Source organism: Grampus griseus (assembly GCF_964374135.1).
Source record: "Grampus griseus genome assembly, chromosome: 10".
Taxonomy (NCBI): domain Eukaryota; kingdom Metazoa; phylum Chordata; class Mammalia; order Artiodactyla; family Delphinidae; genus Grampus; species Grampus griseus.
Genome location: NC_139004.1, coordinates 10662094 through 10682727, shown reverse-complemented (window position 1 = coordinate 10682727; position 20634 = coordinate 10662094). Strand labels below are relative to the sequence as shown.

Genomic DNA, 20634 nt, shown 5'->3' with positions numbered 1-20634 from the left:
GACAATAAATTCTACCATGGAAAAATAAAATACAAGTTCTCCATGCAATAAATAGTACAAACAAAGTCAATAAGACAAACAATAAACAAACATTGACTTCATCTATTACGGACAAAGGCTTAACTTCCCTAATGTGTATGTTCAGATTAATGTCTTAAAAGATCATCAACTCATTCAAAAATGGGCAAATGAAAAAAAATGTTTTTAAATGGACAAAGGATAGAAAAGTAGGTAAAGAATAGAACAGTAAATATAAAAAGGCTCTTAAACATACAAAATATGTTCAACATCACTCATTTTAAAAATATAAATTAAAACTGCACTGAGATACTATTTTTTTTTTTTTTTGGGCCACTCAGATTGGCAAAGATCCAAAAGTCCAATAACATACTGGGTTGGTGAAGTTTGAAATAAAGGGAAAAAATTTATCACTGAAGTGGGAATAAATTGGAGGGCTATGAAGGTCAACATGGCAATATCTATTAAAATGACAACTGTGCCTACATTTTGACCCAGCAATTCCATTCCCAGGCCTTTATCCTACAGTTTATACCCACATATATGCAAAGTAATACGTGTACAAGATTATTTGTTGCAACATTGTTAAGAGCAAAAGATAGGAAACTACTGAAATGTCCATTAAAAAGGGACCCAGGCAAGGCAATATTATTCAACAGTAAAAAAGAATAAAAGATCTCCAAAATGTACCGATAGGTAAAAAAAATCAAAGTATGAGACAATGTATAAAAATGAGGGGAAAGAATATATATTTGTTTTTTGTTTTTGCCGTACGCAGGCCTCTCACTGCTGTGGCCTCTTCCGTTGCGGAGCACAGGCTCCGGACACGCAGGCTCAGTGGTCATGGCTCACGGGCCCAGCCACTCCACGGCATGTGGGATCTTCCTGGACCGGGACACGAACCCGTGTCCCCTGCATCGGCAGGCAGACTCTCAACCACTGCGCCACCAGGAAAGCCCCAAGAATATATATTTATATATTTTTTCAAGTACACAAAAATCTCTGGATGGATACCCAAGGAGTTGGGTCACTAAACCCAGTTTATATTCAAGGGGAGAGGAATTTGACTCTATCTTTTGATGGGAGAAGTGGCAAAGAATTTGCAGACATATTTAAAAACCACACTAAGTCTTTCTAATCCTAGAATTCTGAATCATGTGAATGAACTACTTATTCAAATATTAACTCAATCAATCTTTTTTTTAAAGACAGTGACTACCTATGGGTTTCCAGGTTACAGCAGCTTGTTTCCATGAAAAGAAAAGAAAAAGTCAACTTTCTTCAGAATTGTTTTTTGCAACATAGGCTTCATTTCAGCCTTGCAAAAGGTCCTAGGAGAGATTCTTTCTGGTTTCTGGTGGGGGTCCTAGCCAAACCAGGGCGAAAGAGAGAGAAAAAGTATGTTACGTCTTTGCAGCTAGCTGTGTGATAGTTGTTATGGCTCTCTTTATATTCCTTTGTTATTTCTAATATTTCCTCAATGAGCAGAAATTACTTTTGTAACCAGAAAAAAATGTTATTCAAAAATCTATATGTCCTTTAAAATTCACATATTAGTTAAAATTCACATATTTCAGACACTCTGCTTTCCAATGAAGGCCAGTTGCTAGAACAATACTGCATCTGGTGACGGAGTGCTAAGCTGAAGGACGCTCCTTGGAAAGTCCAAACGAGAACCATACCAATATGGTCTCCATTTTGAAAAAGGGAGCTAGGGTGAATGAGTACAAATGTTTTTTTTGAGGAGAGAAAGGAGAGGAGAGAAAGCTGAAGTGAGCGTGGCTGGAGAGGCTGCAGGTGGCAGAAAGGAGCCACGAAGAGACCATCAAAGCAGGACCACTGGGCTTCCCTGGTAGCGCAGTGGTTGAGAGTCCGCCTGCCGATGCAGGGGACACGGGTTTGTGCCCCGGTCCGGGAAGATCCCACATGCCACGGAGCAGCTGGACCCGTGAGCCATGGTCGCTGAGCCTGCACGTCCGGAGCCTGTGCTCCGCAACAGGAGAGGCCACAACAGTGAGAGGCCCGTGTACTGCAAAAAAAAAAAAAAAAGGAGGAACACTGGGAGCCTTAGATAGTAAGCACTGGTTGTATTCAGTGTGTTAGAGATCTTTAAGTAGAATTTAATGATGTTTGGCCATGGAGTGTATGATGTACAATTCTTCTCAATTTCCTTATGAAAGTGTTCATAATTTGGTGTAATTTGTATATATATTTTTTCAGACCTCCAGAAGGAATTTAGCCAAAGAGGAGCCTATGAAAAATCTTCAGCTAGAGAAGGGCATCCCCAGCAGAGTCTGGGGACGGGAAATGGGATGGTCTGGGCTGGAAGTGTAAGGAGGTCAGCTGGCTGGAGCACGAAGTGAGGTGCAGGGAGGCGTAAGAGATGAGGCTAGAAGGACAAGAAGCAGGAGACACCGTGGAGGCGCCTCGGTCCTGTAGGGCATGTGAAATTTATCTCGGAGATTATGCAGAACGATTGAAGAGCTTTAGGTGGGAGTGTCTTAGAAGTGTATCTTAGATCTTGTGGCTGCAGCTGGAGGACAGGTTGGAGTGGTCAAGATTAGAAACAGGGAGACAGATTAGAGTTTTATTTTACAACAAACCTCCTCCAGGTGATGGATGAGGATGGCAGAATAAGGATCATGGTGGTAGGGTGACAGAAACACACAGGTATGAGAACTCTTCAGAGGACAGAATCAGCAAGATACAGTGACTGACGCGATTGAGGCCAGGAGAGAGAAGGGTATCAGAGATGTTCCTTAGGCTTCTTTGAATGGATGTCGTTGACCAAAAATAGAAAAACGAGGAATTTTATATGCCTTGTTTTTCTTTTTGTTTTCTGTTCCTTTTCAGTGGTAGGAAAACTATGAGTTGGGTTTTGAACCTATTGCATTTGCAATATCTATGGGACAACCAAGTAATGATGTCCAGTAGGTGATTGGATACCTGAGTATACAGTTCGGGGAGCAATCTGGGCTGGAGGCATAGAAAACATTAGGAAACAAGTGAGAGAGGAGGGCTGGATTGGGCCTGGGGTATCAGCACAGTAAGGAAGGTGAAGCATGAAGCCCTTGGAAAGGGATGTCTGGAGATAGAGATGCGACTCTAGGGTTTATAGCTTGCATGACTGGGTGGATGATAACCTGATTGTTTAAGTAAAGCACTTTTAGTTGCAGAAGCAGAGACTCACTCAACTAATCTCAAGAAAATTGGAGTTTATTGGAAAAGTCAGGTGGACTGGAAATCAGACCTGGAGACCTCAGGAAGTGAGGCAGGTCTGGGGGGGGTGGTCTCTGTCTCTCTCCACCCCTATTTTTTATTGCACATCCTCTTCAATGCCTCAATACCTACCGGATTTATTACCTTTTTTTCTAGAATTAACTAGTCCAAGACTGAAAAGGCCTATAAACATCTTGAAACTGTAAGCAAAATGCTGTATATACGTTAATTTATATATTTCACAGGGGAGAGAGTCCATAGCTTTCCTAAAGTTCTCAGAATGATCTAAGATACAAAAGAAGCTTCCAATCCTTGTCATCACCTCTCTCTCCAGAGAGAGGCAAGTTTTGGCTTTCCTCAGCCCCAACTCAACCTCAGGCTATTTTTCTTCACTGCTAGATTTATTGAAAGTATAAAATTCCTTTCATTTTCCTTAGGTCAGATTTTACAATTAGAGAATATGATTGGTCCAGCTTTTTGCATGAGGCCAAAGGTGACAGGATTGCTGCACTTGAGTCAGGATGAGCCAGCAAGGGGCAATGACCACAGGGTAGAAAGCAAGGCTGCTTAGGTAGGAGGTTAAGTAAAGGAGTTTTCCTTAGAAGTGATGTGGTCTAGACAGGAAGGATGCTAAGGGCATGGTCTGGGCAGCATGACCACTAGCCATTAAAGGGGAATAGACTCTGTATCTGGCATATTGACTTAGGTGATCAATAGCAAACTGATTAAAATTACCCAGAAAGATTGGATTAATGGATTGATACATTAAGCTGGAAAGGGATCACCAACAGAATTCTAGAGAAATTGTTCCTCACCTTATCTTTCAACACTTTTTGTCAATAAAAACATAGCAAACATGAATATCAAATTCCAGAAAGCTGAGGATAACATATAACATATTGGAAAACAGACCTCAGTCTCAAAAAGATCTTGGCAAGCTGGAAAAATAGGCCAAATCAAAGACAATTCGATATGGTAGGAATGAATATAAAATATTATATTTAGAATTATTAAAATCAAATACACAACTACAACATCTGGAAGAAGGGGCCTTACTACATGTTCACATATAGCTTCAAATAACCTCAAACCAAACTGAGCCACCGTATAAATTGATTCTTTTAAAAGAAAAAAAAAAAGAAAGAAAGAAAGAACGACTTTGTATTAATAAAGGTTTAAATGCCCAGGTCCAAGGGTGGTGGTGGTCTGTTCCTTATTGGTCAGGTGGGATCAACATCTAGGGTCTGCTTGCTAAGACACATTTTTACTTTAAATTTGTATTAAGACTTTACCTCTTTAGAACACTTATAGGCTCTCAGCAAAATTGAGGGAAGGTACAGATATTTCCCATAAACCTGCATGTACACAGCCCCTGTTACCAACATCGCCCACCACAGTGGTCCATGTGTTACAACCCATGATCCCCCGTCGACACATCATAAGTACCCGAAGTCCGCAGTTTAATTAAGCCTTCCTCTTGGTGGTGTACTGTCTATGGGTTTCCGAGGCCACAGTCTGAAAGGTACAGAAAATACAACATACTCCGCCCCTGAGGATGGCCTGCTTGGCTTTCACTTGGATTTCCTCCCAAAGTATTTTCTCTTATATTACTCACCCAGGCTCTATTCACACTGGTCCACAGGCAAATGACCCCCTTCCTCCTGCACCGGCCCAGTTCTAACATCTGACCTCCAGTTACCGTGGGGAGCTCAGTGACCCCTGGACAGTCCCGCCGTACTCCATACTTTGAAACAGACTCTTAAAAGTTCCAGTGCGGGGCTTCCCTGGTGGCGCAGTGGTTGACAGTCCGTCTGCCGACGCAGGGGACACGGGTTCAAGCCCTGGTCCGGGAAGATCCCACATGCCGCGGAGCGGCTGGGCCCATGAGCCATGGCCGCTGAGCCTGCGCGTCCAGAGCCTGTGCTCCGCAACGGGAGAGGCCACAGCAGTGAGAGGCCCGCGTACTGCAAAAAAAAGAGAAAAAAAAGTTCCAGTGCGCATCCATGACGGTTGACCATTTAGTCTTCATGGTGTCAACAGCAGCAGGAACGGAGGCTCAGAGTCAAGTCTTAAAGGAAGTGACGAGCGCTGTCAGCGTTCACACTCCACAGAAGGACCCTAAGGGCACATCCAGCCCCTGTCCTTTTCCACTTCCTCTATGAGCTATGCCAACATCAAGTTCCAGAGATCAATTTTTGAATAGTCTATTTTGTTTCCTTAGAATTCCCCCTTTTCATCACTCAAGCTGTCAGCCCGCACCTCCTCTATCCACCAGGCCCCCATATCTCACCCTCTGGTCTTCCCTGTTCCCACCCCTCTTCCCCCCTCACAAAGAGTCAACTCGTAACTCATTCTGGCATCAGCCCTCATTCGAGTCTATGATACTTTGAGATACAGATAAGTTTTGGTTACAGTTTGGAAAGGACCGGGGTTTGTGGCCTCGATGGTATGGCTGGCCAGACAAGCTTGTCACATAAATCTGTGTAATCCACACGTCATCAGTGATATCAACTTGCTTCCAAACCCAGCTGTGAATGTCCAAAGATTGCTACATTTCTTTCCACATGGGATGAAATCTAGTCACGTCAGAAGTTGGGTAAACTATGCGTGTGGGAGCCATGTAACCAAAAAACAAAACAAAACCAGACAAAATCCTCCAGGGTCAGCAGCTTGTCAAGAGGGGACTCAGACATAAGAAGAAATGACAGCAGTGTCCACTCGGAACTTCCAGGTGTAGACCGTGCAGGGGAGGCAGAGGCAGAAGTGAGGCCAAGTCACTTGGGGGGCAGCACTTAGATGGAACCAGCGCAGCCTCAGGGGGCACCAAGATGGAAAAGCCCAAGTGTGACAGCCAAATGCCCATGCCAGGTACGCGAGACCCTGCGGAGTGCCCACCCTCCCCCCAATGGTAAGGAGATGAGGCAGGAGCGTCTGGTCTGAAGCAGAACCAGTCCCAGGGCTCTATGGGGCCCATGGGACAGGACGCTGGTCTCCACGGGCAGCATGTCTAAACCCTGCAAAGGTACTATGCCTCTCCTCCAGCCTACCAGCAAAGCCAAGTGTACATTTTCAGGCTAGCTAACGATCTATCAGAATGCCAAACCAAACTTCATTTTCTGTTTGAAAGATTTTTCCATTTCTGGCCCCAATGAAAGAGTTGGCAATTGCACCCAGAATTCTTCTCACACATGGTCATAACAATTAACCAAAGGCAACCGTACGCCTTGGGGTATCAGAGCCCCCATGCAACGTGCAAATGCGTCCCAAGGCAGGCCGAGGAGTCAGCGGAGGGGCACATCTGCTCCTTTTCCCTTCCAGAATCATGGCAGCCCTACACCCTGGTCCACGCTTGCCAGGAAAGCAGTGCCCGGGTGACGGGCTGTTGCCAGCAGTGACCGCACGTGACTCCCAGGGCAGCAATCCAGGGCCATCCCCTGCACACCCTGCAACAGTTACATACGTTGAGTCCTAATGCATCTCAGACTTCTGTGGCTTGTGGGTACTTAAATCAAAATCACGGCCCACTCTTGGAAAGCACAATGAAAACTTGGTCCTTTTTAAGGGCTCTATTTAATTGGTCCAATAACATCTATTCCTGAACCTTACACCGTCACCCGCCAAGTCACAGAGGGGACACAGGTTACTCCCTCTGCCTGGGGTGATGTCACTCACGTCTCTCTAGGCCCTTCGGTTCCTCCTGAGCATGAAACCCTGGTTGCTTCCTTTCACAAACTCTCTTATCCAACGTACTATCCACAATATCATTGTCAAGTAATCAAAAACTCTACTAAGATGAGGAATCATTAAAAAAAAAAAAAAAAGTACTGCACAAGCTTTAACTTAAAAACAAATGTATGTTAATTTGCCAGATTCTCCTGGAGCCGATGTGTCTGATTTCCCTCCAACCACAGTCAGCTAGGAAAGAAAGAGGAATCCAACATGCCCACAAATCTGAATTCCTTGACGAATCCTAAGATAGTCCTGTCTCAGAAGTCACCTGAGAGATTAGCTCATTCAACTCCTTTAATGGAATTGAAAGTGAGATAACATATTTTTATCATTTTACAGATAAGTAAAATGAAGTCAGACCAAGGATGTTAGCCAATCTGAGAAAGCCATACCTTAAGTGCCTCCGAAAAGGGATATCAACGATAAATAACGATCTGCTCTCTAGAACCCTAGAAAGATTCCCGCAGTGGAGGCTCTGAGTGTCCTTGAAGATGCGAGGAAGACAGGAAAGTGAAAACAAGAGGACTGATTGTTTCCAGTCGTGAAAGAGGCAAGATCTCCCAGGCTACTTCATTAGCTGGTCCAGCCAGGCAATTGGTCCCCATCCCCAACTACTAGGAGGTACAGGGGTCTTATGTGGGAGTGAAATGTACATGAGAGGCTCTGGAATCAAGACCATCAGGTATGTGGGAGGACAGGGGGCTGGTACCCTACTGACATCAGGGCTCTAAGTGAAAGTCCACATGCAGGACCCTAAGACCGCACTGCCACCTGGCCTCTCATTCCGAGAAGGTTGGCAGCCATACAGTTACCCTAAGACAGGAAGCTGGAGCGTGACAAGAGGGAGGGTGTGTGCAAAGGCCCAGGGGTTGAGCCAGGGTTGCAAGTGTTCGGGTGGGAAGAACAGTGAGCCATGAGCCCAGGGAGGTGGGCAGAGGCAAAATAGGAACCTTGAACCTTACCTTCTAGGCTAGGAGGGGTTGTTGCAGAGGGTTCTAAACAATAAAATGACATGATCACATCAACATTCTAACAGGATCCTTCTGGCAGCAGGATGGGATCTAAACGGTTAAGGAGGTAAAGCTGGGCCTGTGTGTTTGGGTATAGGCACTGATGTCGACTCCTGAAAGAGAGCATACAGGAGGAGGAGGGGCAGGTTTGAGATGGGAAAGAACACACTGGAAAAAGTAAAACTGAAAACCAGAGTCAGGCAGCCTCTCGCCGGCCTCTTATTCCACATGGCAAGACTCCAAGCCCACAATGTTGCCCCTTAAACTTGCCAGTTAATAGACCGAGGAAAGACCTGAGATATTGAATGTAAAGGAATACTGCAAGTTGAACGGAGCTGTTGCTATGATATTTTCAACCACTGTTCCACCTCTTGCCAGGAAATGTCATTTAATTTGGGGTTAGATGGATTTGCCAGGAAATACACCAGTGTGCAGTAGAGCTGTGGAATAGAGGTCAATTTTACAATTATGAAATAGCTTGCTTTTCCAGAAGCACCGGGCTGTATCTTTAAAAGGCAGCTACTGAAGTGATACCCACACAGACTGTGGCTACTGGGGATACCAGTGATGATGATGTCGGGGGCCGGGGGGGCGGGGAGAAGGGCTCTGAGTACCCAGCTGAGCAATGAACTGGGCATAAAAATTAAACTTGAGCAGCCTCCAGGAGCCTCGGTGTATCCTCCCGCGGCCTGGACACTTCTCGGGGCATCCATGGTATATACAGACTTGACACTATCCCCAAGAGAGCCAATCCTCCTTTACTCCTGCTTAGCACTCAGGATAACTTTAGCTGGGACCAAGTCAATGACGAAATCCAAATGCCATTCTGGGCTCAGACAGTCACCATGTAGAGGAAGAGATCAGCAACTCATTTTCAATTCGGAGGCTGAATATAAACGCCAGCTAGTATCTTCAGCTATTCTCAAAAACAGCCCTGCCTCTGATTCGGGCCATGTCTGAAGGGGGCTGAGACCAGGGAGAGGCAATGCCCCTGGCTTGCCAAACTTAAAGGGACACCAGGAAAAACTCAGTAATCAAGATAAATAATAACTTCATGCAATAGTTAAAAATTAAAATTAATGTTAAAAAATCCGTGATGAACATCACATCAAAAGTTTTTAAAGTGCCACGTCGAGTCGTATGGGAATCTGAAACAAAGGGAAAAACCAGTGATGTCAACTATTTGTTTATTTAAAATTTTGATATGTTGCTCCCAGTGGATTTTTTGCATTAATTTTGATTTTTTTTAATGTATGACATGAACACATTGTGAGTACTGACTTTTTGGTCACCTCCTTAAAGCTGGCACCAGAGGCAAGCACCTTGCATGCCTTGATCTCAGGCTGGCCATGTGGACAAGAATTTGGAGTTTTACACATTCTCTCTCACAGCTTCAGAAACCTCTCACCCCCAGCCCTGTACAGACACACACACACACACACACACACACACACACACACACACACAATGGCATGGAGAAATTAAAAGCTACTCTTTGGAAATGTAAGCAGACATCCTGTTCATCTGCAGAGGTGACAGAGGACATTTTTAAAGAACTTTTCCCATTTATCTTTTTTTTGCAGTACGCGGGCCTCTCACTGCTGCGGCCTCTCCCGTTGCGGCGCACAGGCTCCGGACGCGCAGGCTCAGCGGCCATGGCTCACGGGCCCAGCCGCTCCGCGGCATGTGGGATCCTCCCGGACCGGGGCACGAACCCGTGTCCCCTGCATCGGCAGGCGGACTCTCAACCACTGCGCCACCAGGGAAGCCCCCATTTATCTTTTTAAGAGTATCACTGTTCACCTGTAAATGCACACCTGAGATGGGCGTTGGTAACAGAGCTGTACCTCGGGTTGTGCTCACACACAGAAAGGAGGAAAATCAGTTTCAATCCCCAAAAGACAGGCTGGCTGGTGCAGGAGGTCATCCAATGCTAGCCCGGCCTGATGGGCTTGGAACAAGATTCTTGTCCTCACTGCTTCGCTGCACATCCAGCGGCGGGCAAGGAAGCCTGGAGACTCTCACTCTCACTGGGGAAGAGAAAGACGTGGCTTGTACAAGCCACAGGATAAATCCTTTAAACGGCGGAGGGGGAGAGGCCAGCACACGCGTGTGCAATGTGGAGAAGCAGACTTACGTTTGCACCTAATGCTCTAGAGAAATTGGCCAAGACTAGCTCAACCGACTGAAAATATTACTGCCGTAATTCTGTCAAGGTCACTTATCAGGCTGGGATTTCTACTTCCCAGGGGCTTGCTGCACAGATCGGCCTTACCAAAGGGCCATAGCGCATGGCTCCGTCTCAGGGGACCCTCCCAGGCCTGGCTGCCATTTTGCTTGTCCCTTGCCCAGCCTGGGGATCTGATTCCAGGCATCCGAGGTCCACAGCAGGTACCGGCTGAGCCTGGAGCCTGTGCCAGTGGTCATGGCAGCCCTGAGCCCTTCCAGATGTCTGCGGACTGGGGCCATGTCTGTCACCTCAGAGATTATTACGAATATGTTATTAGAAACGGCATGAATGGTAACAAGATCCAAGGCACAGAGGGGTGGTTGACCGAAGGCAGCCAGGCTTCTCCTATAGAAGACGTGGGAGGACTGCATCCCTGTCCCTAGGAGCGTACACATTTCTCCCCCATGGGAGGAATAGGGTTTGGTGGAAAGAGCTGGAGCGTAGAAGTCAAATAAATCTGCAGACCCAAGTCCGAATCCTGGCTCCACTCCTGAGCTACGGTATCTGGGGACACTATTTAACCTCTCTGAGGTTCAGTTATCTAATCTATAACGTGGGAAAAGCTAATGGATGGAAAGTGCCTGGCGCAGATCTCAGGCTCCTCATGCATGTCCGGTCCCCGTTCCCAGCAGAGAGGCGCCACATACGATCTCTTTTCTCTCCGTCTCTTAACTGGTGCTTTCTTACGCCCAGAATCTCAAGGCTACCTTCACTCCCTGTCTTCATGTTCGAGGCTCAGACTGGCCCTCTCTTTACCAAGGATTTGGTATCAGGGATAATGGGGCTGGATTTTCAGGAGGAAGAAATAGCCAGATGAACGCATCACCTGCCCAGCGGCCTGATGCTCTAGGCAGGGAGGCAGGGAGGAGAGAGAGAACGAAGCCACATCCCTTCCTCTCCTCTTCTCCTGGGCTCCTATCTAGTCCCGAGGATCTGAGAAAGCAAGCCTAGCCGTCCACAGCCAGTCAGTTGGCTGTGATCCTGAGCTAAGTTGCGGGGAAGGTGGAGACAGAGACGCAGGCTCTGAGGCTGAAGGAGAAGGCTGGACATTTGAAAGGGACAATATGAGCCCGAGGCATGTAACGCTGACACCAGCTGGGGTGATCAGGAGGGAGACCCAGAGCCAAAGCAGAAAACGCAGAAAATTTTTATTTAAACCAGAAATTCAGGACTTATTTGTTGGCTGCGAGAAAGGTGATTCGAAATTATGAATGCCCTCCCAAATCTAAGATATATGACTGCCAGCCTCAGTAGTCCTCCTGGGAGAGATTATTGGGAGACTTTAAATCTGATGGGTCAGGCAGGACCTTTCTGGGATGAAGAGTCTCAGAGAGGAAAAAGAGTCTGCTCCAGCCTCGGATGCCCAGGTGGACAGGGATGCCTCCTGCAGTGACAGCTGAAATGTGTCAAAGAAAAAATGATTTCTGACACTTGCTAGCGACGGTAAGCCTACTACAGTGGGGGGTTGTGGTAGCGGACAGAGACCAGGCTTAACTCTGACTCTAACAAGGACAGTGGGGATTCATAGTGAAGGAGCAGAGTGAGGGTCAGTGGATGGAAAACTCTAAGGAGAGACATCGTGGCTATGGGAATTCTCTTTTTTTTTTTTTTTTGCGGTACGCGGGCCTCTCACTGCTGCAGTCTCTCCCATTGCGGAGCACAGGCTCCGGACGCACAGGCTCAGCGGCCATGGCTCACGGGCCCAGCCGCTCCGCAGCATGTGGGATCCTCCCGGACTGGGACACGAACCCGTGTCCCCTGCATCGGCAGGCAGACCCCCGACCACTGTGCCACCAGGGAAGCCCGGGTATGGGAATTCTTGTGAGAATGACTCGACAGAATTCTTGCTGATACCAGCGTGATATCAAGGGTAGTCAGACACCAAAGGTGGGGAGTTTTCACTAAACTGGCTTTATAGGATTCTTGCTCAAACTGGTTTCTACAAGGACGGAGAAGGAAGCCCAAGGTCATGCCTAGTCCAGTCGAGGGCTCCCAGGAGGTTGATTAAAGTTTGGTCAAAGGAGAGAGTCATTGACAAGTGCCTGGGCCCGGCTAGGGGTTTTGGCTAATGGTAGGGGGGCAAGATATTTCTGAATGCAGCATTGGGAGGTAGAAAGTGCCCCAATTCTAGGAACTGAAAGAAATTGCAATTAGCTAACTTCTTATTTAGGGAGATTTTATTGACGAGAGAGGCCTTTCCCATGTTCATGGGCCCAACAGCCGCAGGAACAGCAACAAAGCAAGTCTCCTGAGACCTAAGCCACAGGTATGGGAAATGCAGTTGCAGAACCAGTCCACCAGGTGGCAGAGTGAGAGCGGCATGGCCAACCCAAGAGGAAAACATGATGGTGGCCAAGCGCAATAGTGGGCCACTCAGGACCCACAGGGTCTGGGTCTGTGTTTATTACCAGCCATATCTGGTGGGGGAACTCAACGTTAAAATATTTATATTTTGATCAAGGCTGTCACTCATGCCTTTGGTTGTGTGGAGCCTGGGGAAATAAGAAGTTACACTCAAAACTTGTTCACATTTGTTAAAAAAAACAAAATACAAAAGAAAAGATGATGATGAACCGTTTGGCAAGGTTGTTTCTTTTTGGGTAAATAGGAGTTGACCCATTTAACTGGGGCTCAAAGATCACTATCAAAGAAGGTGAGGTTGTTGACTGCTCGGCCCAGCCTGATAGGAACAACTTCTGCTTCCTTTCTTGACACTTCTTGGATCCCAGCCTGAGGAAAGGACTCCGCTGACAGCTGGAGCCGCCTCCAGGGGTTTCCCAGCTCCAGTTCCCTGGATGTGGGCCCTGCTCAGAGAGCACAGGCAGACAAGGAAGCAGCTCCACTGCCCACAGCAGTGTACTGTGGGTACTCTGTCACCCCCCAGCTCTGAGGGACCCTAGCCAAGGAGGAAAGGAGAATCTTGGGGGCAGGGCCACCCTGAGGCTACAGGGAGAAGGAAGCAACTTCTCCTCAAACCACAGTCCAATGTCAGACTCCGTTAAGCAGGATCTTTCAACTGGGTCATCTCCCCCAGCCTCTCCCTCTGCCCCGTCTCCAGCTTGCCTATCCCACCTTATCCACTCTCCACGGGAAGGAAAGCTATTTATTGAGCAGAAGCAAACGCTACTGATAATACTGTACATACTATAGAGCAGGCTTTGAAACAGATATTAACTCATTTAATTCTGACAACAAACGTTTGAGAATATCATTACACCCACTTAGCGGATGAGTAAATTAAGGCACTGAGAGGTCAAGTGACTTCTTTAATACCGTAGAGATAGTAAATGACAGAGCCTGGATTTCCATTCACATCTGTCTGACTCCAAAGCCTGACATGATTGTATTGTTTTATATGTGTTGCCCATCCCAGGACTGTTTGTATTTTTTAAAGGGAGCCTGCAAAGGGCAAGACGAAAGACGAATACAACAGATGATCTCTTGCCCCAAATGTCTGCAGCTTCACCCACGACAGATTAATTTTCCCAGTGTTTGGATCTTATTTTTCCTTTTTCTTATTTGTAGGTTATTTTTGCCTTTTGCTATCCTTGATCGGGCTTCAAATTGCCTTCCTTGTTTTTCTTTCTATGTCATTACAGGGATGAAGAAATGGGATGTGTTAAATGAATTTTCACAATTATAATTCAACATGTTCCAACAGGACTGACACGCCAAAACATCTAAGTGGCTAAGAACCATCAGCGGGTGCCAGGCCAGAGGACTAAGTGATGTCACTGCTCACCCTATCCTCATCTCCATCGTCACAGCCCAATCTCTCCAGAAAACTTTCCTTCGCTTATTACAATGGTGGGATGTGTCTTTAAATAAACGACCATTTTAATGATCCTGCATTTGCAACTTCCAATATTTAGACTATTGTATTAATTTCCTAAGGCTGTTGTAACAAAGCACCTCAAACGGGTGGCTTAAAAGAACAAAATTTATTCTCTCATAATTCTAGAGGCCAAAAGTTTGAAGTCAAGGTGTCAGCAGGGCTGTGCTCCCTGCCAAGGCTCTAGGAAGGACTCCTTCCTTGCCTCTTCTAGCTTTGGTGGTCGCCAGCAATCCTGGTCATTTGGCTTGTACGCACATCACGCCAATCACCGCCTCTATCCTCATGCGCCACGCTTTTCTGTGGCTGCATCCAGATTGCCCTTGTCTCAGAGACACAGCCTTCAGAGTCAGGGCCCACTCTAATCCAGTATGACCTCATCTTAACTTGTTACATCTACAAAGACCCGATTTCCAAATGAAGTCACATGCACGGGTACCGGGGTTAGGATTTCCAGACATCTTTTCAGGGAGAATGAAAGGATGCCATTTGCAGCAACAGGGATGGACCTAGAAATGATCATACTAAGTGAAGTCAGTCAGAAGGAGAAAGACAAACAGCGTATCATATCACTTATACGTGGAATCTAAAATATGACACAAATGAACTTATTTACAAAACAGAAACAGACTCACAGACATAGAGAACAGACTTGTGATTGCCAAGGGAGTGGTGGGGGGGGGGAGGGATGGAGTGGGAGTTTGGGATGAGCAGATGCAAACTAGTATATGTAGGATGGATAAACAACAAGGTCCTACTGTGTAGCACAGGGAACTATATTCAATATCCTGTGATAAACCATAATGGAAAAGAATATGAAAAAGAACATATATATATATAACTGAATCACTTTTGCTGTACAGCAGAAATTAACACAACATTGTAAATCAACTATACTTCAATAAAATTAGTTTTGTTAAAAAAAAGGTATCTTTTCAGGGGGCACAATTCAACCCACACCTACTTTTTCCCAAATGCAAGGCAGATAATAATCGATCATAGGATTTTCTGCTGAGTACCCATCACGGTCCTTCTCCAAGCAGCTGTCCTGACTACATTTCCAAGCAATCAGAGCCAGCATTTCAGGTGGGCCTGACTTGCCCTCATGAGTCCCACTGAAGGGATGCGTCTGTAATAATGGCAATGAGTTTGTCGGGGAGATCGTGCCGGAGCCCCTCAAGCCCGGTGCAGGTGGCTGCCTTATGCAGGAGGTGGGTCCTGCTGAGGGGTCGCCCTGGACAGCCCTGTTGCCAGACCATCTCCTTCTTGGTCAAGCAGGTACCATGAGACGTGACCATAGCCTTAAATTCACAGAGGAAAGGTCCCACTGCTTTTTCTGAGTCCACAATCCACGTGCACTGTAGCATGGCCTGGTTCCAACTTCACTCCAGGCACACATTTCTCCTCCCTCCACCCCCTGCAAATTGGAAACAGTGATACACAGCCATCTCGCAGGGCTGTGGGGCAATTTAATTAATGTTTATAAAGCACTCTGAGGTCTTCAGATGAAAACTGCTGTGTAAGTGCAAAATTATTATTAGTTCTCAGCCCCCTGTCCCTTGACTTCTGACATGGGCTTTTGTTGTTCCTGAATGGGAGCTGTTTATGGTCTGTCCAGCTGGCTCTTTCGGGCACATAGGCAAGTACATACACATTTGCAGAATTTTTTTCCCTTTGAGAAAAGCATTCCAACTCTGTGGGATGTCTTGAAGCTTTTCAAGGTCTGAATGTCTCCCTACTTGTCTCTACTGAGTACTGTAATCTACAAGAGTGGATTGTAAACAGGCTACTTTGGAAAAGAGTTAGAGGGAAAAACGGTCAATTTGAAGAAATGGCCCCTCTTATAATGAAGACTAAAATAATATCTCCTTCTCATGCAGAATCTAAATGAATCACTAAGTGAGCTCTGTCTCCCTTGCCCAGAGGGATTCTGTACGGGTTTATGCATTGAAAGGAGGAAAGAATAGAAGATTTGCTTTCAGTGCCCAAGTTTTGCTTCCTTCCTTCACTCTAACTTCTCAGGAACCATGGAAACCAATACACCCCACCTAGATGATGTTTTTCTGCTAGTCTTTGTTGCCTAACTGTGCACTTGCCTGAGATCCCTTGGGGAGAATGAAATAAAGACGTGGAATCGAAAAAAAAGATATGTCTGCAAGTGAAATGCCTTGTCTCTGAAGGACAGAATGGGGCTCGAGTGTAATTCATCAAGCTCTGGGGCAACAAACAATGTCATAAGGCACCATTTTCCTTTTCTCTAAAACGTATTCATACTCATCCCGTGATACCCACACACAATCCATTAGGATCCCTTCAAGGTATCTTTTGGATTATCTTAACGCTTGGTTAGCAGGGTCTGTTAGTCAACTGCTGGAAGATTTTATTTTTAAAAATCACTAAGGAGCAATTAGTTAACATGTAATCAGTTGGACAAAAGTACAGGACCAATGAAAGATGCAAACGTGCTTTCCCTTTCGTTTTCCGGCCTGGGTAGGGCCCGGCCCAATGGCCATCCCCGCTTTCCTGGGACAAGCGGGACGGTCCATCCCGGCACCCAACAGGCTGGGCCAGTAATAAAAGTGAAAATTCCAAAAGATAAGGATGGTAAACCAAAGCAGTTTGCGTTTGTGAATTTCAAACGTGAAGTTATCTGTTCCTTATGCCATGAATCTGCTTAACGGAATCAAACTTTTTGGAAGGCCCATCAAACTTCAGTTTAGATCAGGAAGCAGCCATGCCTCACAGGAGGTCAGTTTGTCATATTCCCAGCATCATGTTGGAAGTTCAAGCCCTACTTCCACATCTCCTAGCAGGTACGAAAGGACAGTGGATAACATGACTCCATCAACACCGATAATTCAAAGATCTTTTTCTTCAGAAAATTTTCAGAGACAAGCAGTGATGAACAGTGCTTTGAGACAGATGTCCTATGGAGGGAAATTTGGTTCTCCACATCTGGATCAATCAGGATTTTCCCCATCAGCTCAGTCACATAATCATACTTTTAACCAATCTTCAACCTCCCAGTGGGGCCAAGATACACCATTATCACAGCGAAAAGTCGGACAGAATTCTCGTCCTTACGTAGTGGATAGACATAGCCATGAACAGTATTACACTGACCATGGGTCCGACCATCATTACAGAGGAAGCAGAGATGATTTCTTCTATGAAGAGAGAAATCACTTCATGGCTGGAGCCATGACTATGATAACAGAAGAGACAGTGGTAGCGATGGAAATTGGCACTCATCTCAACACTAAGAAGTGTTAAAAGGATGTTTTCATAGGGTCATTCTAGGCCCTTTTGTTAAGTTGTTTCTGGGAATGTTTTCTTAAAAAAACTCTATAGAACAGCTTTACAAGTTGCCACATTTCTTTATAAAATTTTTAAAACCTAATTGCAGTCCAATACAGAAATGAGAAAAATTGTGGTTCTAGTTTTATTACATAAATAACATTTCACCTCAGAGTTTTAAGAAGAGGAAAGGGTTTTATGCTAAAGAAAGTGCCACAATTCCTAATCATTTTAGACAATTGAGGAAGGGATGTATTTTACGGATTACTTGTATTATGAAGCAAATATTTTAATTATCTTATCTTTTTGTATTGCAAGAAATTTCTTGTTAGGGAACCAGATTTTTGGTGTATATAATGGAAAACATTCAAGTTGATAGTCTGAAATAACTCAGTATTTTTTTAATAAATGAGAAAATGTAAATTCAGTAATTCAATTTACTAACGTTTGAGAAAACCTTTTGGTCAAGTTTGGGGATTAATCATATTATTTAACTCCTTAGAGAACTTAAGTGTAAGTTCTATGACATGATCTTGAGTTTTACGGTAAGTAAGCATACAAGTATACATCTGCACACGCTATTTCATTATAAAATTTTAGAATTCGCTCATTAAATCATGTTCGATGTATGACTGAAGTCACTCAGGAAGTTAAATATCTCTAAATGTATTTTTTTTACAGTAAAAATACAGTGTTAATGTAAATCTTTTTCTGGAAGAACAAAAATGTAAATGCATAGTGAGATAAAAATAGTAAAATATTTTACTGAAAGTATTCTTTTTTTGGGAAAAAAGGTTCACGAAACCTTTAGGTGCTGCCTCCATCCTCAAATTTCTAAAATTTTAACATTTTCAAAGTCCAAGGACACATTTTATTATGGAGATTGTACAGGTTTCTTTTTTGTTTTTGTTTGAACATTTGAAAGAATTTAGTCTAAAACACTTTGATTTAAACATTTTAAAGTCTTGGGGCTTCCCTGGTGGCACAGTGGTTAAGAATCCACCTGCCAGTGCAGGGGACACAGGTTCGAGCCCTGGTCCGGGAAGATCCCACATGCCGCGGAGCAACTAGTCCCGTGAGCCACAACTACTGAGCCTGCGCGTCTAGAGCCTGTGCTCCGCAACAAGAGAGGCCGCGAGAGCGAGAGGCCCACGCACCGCGATGAAGAGTGGCCCCCGTTTGCCACAACTAGAGAAAGCCCTCGCACAGAAACAAAGACCCAACACAGCAAAAATAAATAAATTAATTAATAAACTCCTACCCCCAACATCTTCTAAAAAAAAAAAAATTTAAAATCTTGTTTAACAAAACTTTTATGTATCAATATGCCGTTTCCCTTTCATTGTAGAACTTGTTTATAAAAATTCATTCCTTGAAAAATTTGGATCCTTTTCAATATTAACTACAACATTTGTACTATGTTGCTTTTTAATATATTGAAAACAAAACAAAAATGAACAAAAAAGATGCAAACGTTTGCTATATCACTGTAAACACAGGAAAACGAAACCAAAAGAGCACAGATGTTTCCTCAGTCAGCCAATCGCTGATCAAATGTGATATCAAGTTATCTACAGGAAAAACAAGGAATATTCTGCTGGGACAGGGAAGTTGAGGCAGGACTGGGAGTAAGGATGTATAAAACCAGGTTTAATCATGTAACGTCTATGACTGTCCTCTTATAATTATTCAGAGCCCTCTCAGCTATTGTGACAGCTGTGACACATGGGAACCTTTTCTGTGGTCTAAGATGATTATGTTCTGTAAGTTATGTAGGGGTCAAGATGGAAGGGGTTGTTTCTTTCTTTCCATTCCATTATTTAAAGAAAGGAAAGGAGAACTAAGTAAAAACAAAATCAGATACATAGATAGATGATACATAGATAGATAGATAGATAGATATGGAGATAAGGGGAGAGAGATATCAGCTAGGATCATAAGAAAACCCAAGACTGAAAATTGAGAAGACAACATGTAGAAACCAGCTTGTTTCCATCCCTCCTTTTCTCTTCCATTGATGCTCTGCTTCTTTGGGCTTCCATCAGCCTCTTGGATGGCCTTCCTGCTTCCTGTCTCCTCCAGCTCTTTCATTTCATCCTTCACTTTATTTTCCTGGTTATTGTCCTAGAAATGGATCTAATTCTATGGCTCCGCAACTCAGAATCCTTCCATACTGCCCCGCTGTGCAAATTCTCTACAGTAACTTGTCCATCTTCCATCATCGCCTCCTTCCTGCTTGGTCGGGGCTGTGGGTGCCCTACGCCTACAGAAACTCTCATACAATCCTCTGTTCAAGTGCGCTCTCTACCGTTTTACCTTAGAGATCGTGCCTCTGCCGTTCCCACCACCCCTGACCATTACTACCACTCAAAATCCTGCTTATCTCTCAAGTCCAAGTTCAAATGGAATTAGTTCTATAAATCCTTCTAAGGTGCTCCTAGATGAATGGGAACACTAGTCCTTTTTCTGTGTTCCCACTATCTTTGAATAATTCCCTAATGCTAAGTAAAACAAGTAGCTGTGCATATGGCTCTGAGCTCATTTCTCCTTCCACTAGATTATAAGCTCCTTGAAAGGAAGGACCGTACCTTGCTTTTTTTGAGTATTACACAGAGTGCCAGAGTGAATGCTCAGCAAATAACCTTAGGCTTAATTTCATCCATTCAACCCACACACAGAGATTACAAAAAGGCAGGTGGTAGAATTTTAATTTCTTATGCAATTTAAAGTTGAAAATTAGAAAAGAAACCCATCTGGTCTTGAAGAGATAACAAATAGCAATAATAGTCTGTGATCAAAGAACTGATTAATTGTATCTTCCCAACCAGTTAGATCAAATCTGGGTCTCAGGCAATCAGCTGAAAAACGATGAGAGACACTCGTTGTTGAATTAATCAAATAGCTCCTAAGATTTTTAGGCCTTTGGGTATTTCACATAGGAAAGATGGAGAATTAAACGATTTACCAGGTAATGCAGCCAAATAAAGCTGCCAGTGAGGAAAGAGTCTGGGAACCAGACTGAATTTTTCTGAGACTCCCAATCCTACTGTGCTGTGGGGTTGAACATGAGTCTCAAGGACTCTCTGTGTCCAGAGGCTGCTGTGCGATCTCTTCTCCTGCAACCCCAGCAAACTATCAGGCTCTGTTGGGTTCTGTGAGGCTCAGTATTTTCTATGATGAAATCTGCTAAGAATTACTATGAAAACAAAACCCACAGGCCTTCTTTTGGGAGAACGTGGAGCTAATATTCATGTCCCTGTTTGTGTCTTGGGACATCCCAAGGTGAAATTATTATAACC

At 44.7% G+C, this 20634-nt stretch overlaps 1 pseudogene across 1 annotated transcript; it reads left to right on the top strand.

Moving 5' to 3' along the window:
• Positions 1 to 16485: 16485 nt before the first annotated feature.
• On the top strand, positions 16486 to 17301 carry LOC309829093 (RNA-binding protein 7-like; annotated as a pseudogene). Its single transcript has one exon. The product of its transcript is annotated as an RNA-binding protein 7-like (transcript).
• The last annotated feature ends 3333 nt before the right edge of the window (positions 17302 to 20634 follow it).